The following is a 6,754-nucleotide window of genomic DNA, read 5'->3' on the forward strand; positions in this document are numbered from 1 at the left end:
CCACCGAGAGTTCCTATGTACAACTTCCCCATTACCTCCAGTAAGCACATTTTCCATGAAGTTATTTACCTCTTTTGACTCTTACAGTCTTACTATCCCATGTTATACCAAGACCCCTGAGTCTTGGAGGGCAGTGTGTAAGATGCATGTTCTATTTAGGTGGTGCATACCACAATTACTTATTGTGTCTTCGACAAGCAGGTTTGGTTCTCTGTTAAGTGCCATCTCTAGCTAGAAGATGCTTCTCTGATGAGGGCTGAGGTATTCAGTGATATTTATATGTGATTAAGAGTCATTTTAATACTATGCCCATTTAGCAAAATAATAGTTTTAGGTTCTCCAACTAGGTCCTAAGACCTATCCAGTCACGGGTTATTAACCCCATTAACAGTGATAAGTATGGGTTCCATCCCACAGAGGGTGGAATAGATCCAGTTAGAAAGGAGTTGGCTGCTGCCATAACATTGGTGCCACTTATCAGTGGGCATATCAGGTCAGTAGTTGTTATTTACAGCTGGGTGAAATTAGTAATTACTTTTCTCCTCCATTGCTGTATAGGACCTTCCTGCACTATAAAAGCTAGGCAATAGGAATGAAAATTCCAGATCAGAACTATATTGATTTTCCCATGTTCTATGATTAAAAAAAACCTATGTGGTGTTTTCTGCAATAGGACCTGACCACCAAGTTCTAGAGAGTAAAGGTGAGAACATTGGTAACAGCTTGTGATGCTCGAGGGTGCCATAGACCACACTGATTAGTAACTCAGTAATAGACCATTCCAATACTTTATTTTTGCTACCATGTAGTATCTAATCAGGTTATTGTTCTCTTATTATAGAATAATGGCATTCAAATTGTGTGTGTATGTGTGTGTGTGCTTGTGTGCCTCTGTGTGTATGTTTGTCTGAGTGTGTGTGTGTGTGTGTGTGTTTGTGTGTGTGTGTGTGTGTGTGTGTGAGAGAGAGAGAGAGAGAGAGAGAGAGAGAGAGAGAGAGAGAGAGAGGGAGATCAGAAAAATTCTATAGTACTAGGTTTCCATGTGGCTTTAAAAAATGATTTTTAATATTAGTTCTCTCTCCCTATATTTTTTCTACTCTGTCCTCCCATCACCACAGCATTAATCCTTCCTGATCTATTATTACCCTTTACTCTTTCATATCTGTATATCTGTTTTCTGCATATCTGTATATCTGTACACCTGTATTCTATTTCTCCTGCCTTGAATGATCATTTAGTAGTATTGCAACTGAAATACACATATGTAAAGAAGCAAAGCTAACATCTGCACATCAGAAAAATCATGCTATATTTATCTTTCTGGATCTGAGTTACTGAAGGATAATCATTTCTAATTCCATCCATTTTTTTTCTGAAGCTTTTATAATTTTATTTTTAGAAGTTAAATAATGTTCCATTCTGTAAATGTACAACATTGTTATTATCAATTCACCAGGTGGTCAATATCTACAATATTTCCATTTTCTATCCATTGCAAACAAAACAGCAGTAAATATGGAAGAGCACAAAGGTCTACAGTACGATATACAGACTTTGGGGTATGTGCCTAAGAATGGTGTCGTTGGATCATTTGGTAGATTGCCAGTTTTTTGAGGAATCTCTACACTGATTTTTCAGAGAGGTTACACCAGTTGATGCTTGATACCAAGGACTGAGTGCATAGACTAACAAATTGGATCACAAAACAGGATTCATTTTTTTTTCTTTTTCCAAGAGACAGACTTCAATAATACTATCAGTACCATCAATAATAGACACCACCTTAGGAGAAAAATGTAAGAGCTGTTTTAAGCAAGTACAATTCGTAAAGAATCAGGCATAGTAATTTTAATATCTGACACACAGACCAAATCTAAACTAACCATAAAAAATGGACAAGAAGGGTTCTCATTAATTGAAGAAAAATATACAAAGAGAATATTAACTTCTAAATATTTATGTACAAAACACACAACATGCAAATCCATAAAAGGAAGGCTAATAGATCTGAAGTCACGGACTGACAGTGACCACATCACAGTGATAGTGAATCATGTCAACACCCTGTTCTCAACACTAGATAAGTCATCCAAACAAAAACTAAATACAAAACTTTAGTGTTAAATAACATCAGAAATCAAATGTCTCTTAAAGAAATATGGAGAACATTCTGCCCAAAACTAAAAAGTTTACAATTTTGCAGGAGACCATGAACTTTGATGACCCAGACCAGGTATTAGAACACAAGAAAATTTCAACAATTTTTAAAATATTAAAATAATACCTCACATTTTGATCACAAGAAATAAATATAGAGGACTGGGAGAGATTGCTCAGCAGTTAAGGGGACTGACTGCTCTTCCAGAGGTCCTGAGTTCAATTCCCAGCAACCAAATGGTGGCTCACAACCATCTGTAATGGGATCTGATGCCCTCTTCTGGTGTGTCTGAAGAGAGCAATAGTGTACTCATACATAAAATAAATAAATAAATTGTTAAAAATGAAAAAGAATAAGTATAGATATCAAGAACATAAGTGGCAGAAATTCCTGAAAGCTAAACAACTTACTACCACATGTAAACTGGTCAGAGGAGAAGAAAATTTAAAAATATCTTGAAATGACTGAGAATGAAAACACACTATGCCCAAATATATGACACACAATGAGAAAGCAGTCCTAAGATAAAAGTTTGGAGTCTTAAGTTCTCCATAAAAAACTACACAGATCTCATATTAATAACATACTGCTGTACACAGGGCTTGAGAAAAAAGCACAGAAGTTAGCAATACAAAAAAAAAAAAAAGGATAGACCAGATGAGATGATCAAAATTAATAATCCTATTTTATCTTATTACTCATGCAAGTTCATATTCTCTGTCTGTCTGTTTCTCTTCCACTGTGTGTGAGTCAACTCTTGAATGTGTTACTATTAAAGAAAGCTCATTTTCCCCTTTCCAGAGACTACCATGAGTGAAACTTCTTGACAACCTTTCTCCCTCTATCTGGAATTATTTTTTCTCGCTTGAGCCTGCACAGGTCTTGTGCATACTGTCATAAGATACCACATTCTTGAAACCCAGAACATGGGAAGATAAAACTTGTTCTGATCTGAAGGTTTCTCCCCTACTGGCTCGCTCTCATAATGACAGAGAATTTTATAACTGAAAATGGGTGAGAGCAACTATCGTCAATCCCACCCGAATGTGAACTATGCTACAATAAATAAATACCTGGCAGATAAGCCCATGGTGCAGTAGCTCCACAAATGTTACTGGAGTAACCAACCACATGTTTGGATTTAAGGCCCATTCTATGAGGGGAAACCCATACCTTGCTATGTGGTAAATCTGTGGTACAGAGCATTTTCAAAATCACAGACAAGTCATCTATACAAATCTGTAAAGTGACTTTGTCTGTAAGCTTTCACATTAAGGCCTTTGGGGGTCTGGGTCAGGCTGGGATTAAAAGCAGGGCTCTGAGAAGTAATTAGAAAAAAAAATATTTGTATGAGCAGTGTTTTATTTGTAATAAGAACAGTTTGTCCTTATAAGTTTCTATATAATGGTAAGAAAAATCAAAATGAGAATCGCCTAATGAATAACTTACCAAAGGTCAATGTAAATAAAAAAAAAAAGTTGCTAAAACAAAACCCAAATTTATATACATTGATTTATTTCTTTAAAACGTTATTTGTCTTTTAGAGCTGGGTTCTTGATAAATAACTCATAGAACAGACAAATCTGAGATTTAATAGGCTAAAAATATAAACATCTCCTTAAATTAAAACAGAACAGTAAAGATCGTCACTCAGATGTGTAGAAAGCTGAGACAGGACAATGAAGACTTATCAGCAAATTCCAAGTGAGTGAAGCAGACTAGGTTCTGGTCCAAGATAGCAAGTTATTAGAAGACACTAGAAATACCTAGGTGTGTGGTGGATAGGACAGTCTTTTCTGTTAAAAAATTAAACCATTTCTCCTTCTCAGTCCTGCTCCTGAGTTTTCTCAGATAATAATCAAACATGTTTATTTTGGAAAAATAATAAATTACAATCTTGATAATTAACTCACCTATCAAAAATTGTTGAAGCCAAAACCAGCTTTCTGACAAGCTACTGCAATTTTGAATCATGGCTCCATATATTGTCAGTTTTAGTAAGTGCTCCTCCCTTTTTGACATTAGAGGTGGTTCATTCACTGTGGGGCACAGCCTTATATTTATAAGTCGGCTACATCTTGAAGATACCCAGATCTCTGTCTTGATTTTTTTGTTTTGTTTTGTTTTGTTTTGTTTTTTCTCTGCTCCGTTTTGCTGTATTAGGAAAGATGTGTTAAATATTCTTATGTAATTTGCGCGTGTCTATTTTTCTCATTAACTCTTTCAGTTTTGCTCTGCAAGCTTTGAAACTCAGTAGTCGTGTCGAAGATTAGAGTTGCTTGATCTCATTAGATGACTGTCACAGTTTCATCAAACCCGGAACTTTGTGATGGATGGCAAGTCTGCCAACAAGAGCCACACCCCAGCTCTGCATGGCTCTTCTTACCACATTGAAATCTGACGGCATTCCTGCATTGCCCATGTCTTCCCTTCTGGTCTCATGTTTGCTCTTTCTTCTCTCGTGTGTTGGCAGATATAAAATACCGACTTGTCGTTTTAACTTATCCTGAAGGTTTTCCTTTTTAATATTCTGTCATTTGCTTTTCAGACATTACTTTGTGTGTCTCATCCATAAGACAGCACACACGCAGATGATTCTTATGCCTAAAACCCAGGCCTTCTTTCCTGCTTTCATTTACCTCTAACTGTCTTGTGGGACCAACAAAGATGAATTAACCGTTTATGGTTATTTTTGTAGTATTTTGTTTTCTTTCTCTTACGACCATATATTTTAGCTATATTTTAAACATATCAATGTCTGTTACTGCCTGTAGTTTGATGAAGAGAAGACCAATTGTTTTATTTTTCTAGTCATTAAATATTTTCAACATTAATCAGTTAAGAGGTAAATATTAGTACAGTCAAATTTTAAGTTTCAAGTAAAAGTTAAGTTACTCAAGTAAAACTTAATAGAAGGCCCCTTCCACTTTATTTATCCTCATGTACGCACCTAACTGAAGGGTGAGGATTATATTAGGCCTAACCAGTCTTAGCCTGTCCAGACCAGTCCCTTTCCTTGCAGTGTCCAGGAACTGTGGGCTTATTATACAGAACAGTTTACTGAGACAATGCTATTTTTTGCCCACCCACGCCCAGGGACAAACAGGACTGACCAAGTTCTGATTTATTTCAAATATTTTCCAGCTCATTTGATGCAAATTCCTTTTCCACAATATCTCATTGTCATGTTTAAGTAGATGAGGCAAAGCGAAGGGCTCTGACTCATGAATGTTCACTTTCTTCCTGGACTAAGTAGGCAGTTACAGGCAAAAATGTCCAATGACTCAAAGTCCCTGTGAGCGTATTCGAGTTGTTTTCCCCATTAGAAACTATTCTGCATACAGCTGGGAGAAATAATGACCTGCAGTGTGTCTTCCCTTCTCTCTAGCTCAGCACCGAGACCTCTAGGACTTCTATGTTTTCAAAATATTCCAACTTTTCAAGATGGCCTCATCTGTTCCTTTATTACATGAAAGAAATCTGGTCTTTCCTCCCCACGTACTCAGAAATGTTTGCAGCAAGCAAATAAGACAAAGCAGCATCATTGCCATGGAGAGTAAAGAAAACTAGGCGGGAAGTATGGCTGTAAACTTCGAGAGGCTTGGGTCGAATTGAGCAGCACTGTGACTCAGTACCTGTGATCAGCAGCTCCTCCCTATACCCTAGATAAGCATCAACCAATATCGTATCCTGTCCACTTATATGAAGATTGGATCTTAGTTTATTTGCAAGGCACCAAAGTTTAAAGTCTGTCAAATGTTTAAAAGAATATTTTTAATATCTAATTCCTTTAAAACAAACACATCCAGCTGTTACTCCCTTAAAAAGGGTGATTGTCTCTGATTTCTATAGGAATGTTATAACCTTGAAATGTATATATCTTTGATTTTATTTCCTGTTATCAGATAGATAATAATTTCCTCCCAACCCTCATATACTGAAACTTAACTTCTGTGTTAGTTTTAAAAGAAAGAATGGCTTCCTCATGTATGGAATTAATGTTCTTATTTTGAAAGAATACCCAGAGATCTCTACTACTTCTTTGGCACATGCTGAGAAAGGATATGAATAAACCAGGAGGGACACCCTTATGTGAGTTTGCCCTGTTTATACACATACATACACATTCCTGTATAATGACATGTGCATATATACCACCATACACACAAGCACAAACTTCACATATATTAAGCAGAAGAATGGTTATATTACAGATGCTGAACTATCACATGGTCTAGCAATTCCCGATCACTTTTCACCTGAAAACATGGCAAAATGGACCGGAAACAGGAATAATTGCAATAAAATAACAAGCAGACAACTTGCACAGAAGTTCATTGAAAGAAATTATAAATCTCCAAAAACAAACAATAAAATTAATCATTCTCCTCCTACATAAGTAAGGAAACATAAACAAAAAACAAAGGACTGAAGTCACCTATGTCATGAATCAAGACTGGAATGGTGCAGACTGTAGAAACACTAAGGTACCTAAGATAGCATGGCTAAGGTCTTTTGGCAAGTTCACCAACATATATAAAATCAATCGTTTCTGTGAAGTAAAATAGTATGAAAACCAATGAGATCAATAAAATA

This window comes from Micromys minutus (genome assembly GCF_963924665.1).
Source record: "Micromys minutus genome assembly, chromosome: 13".
NCBI lineage: Eukaryota > Metazoa > Chordata > Mammalia > Rodentia > Muridae > Micromys > Micromys minutus.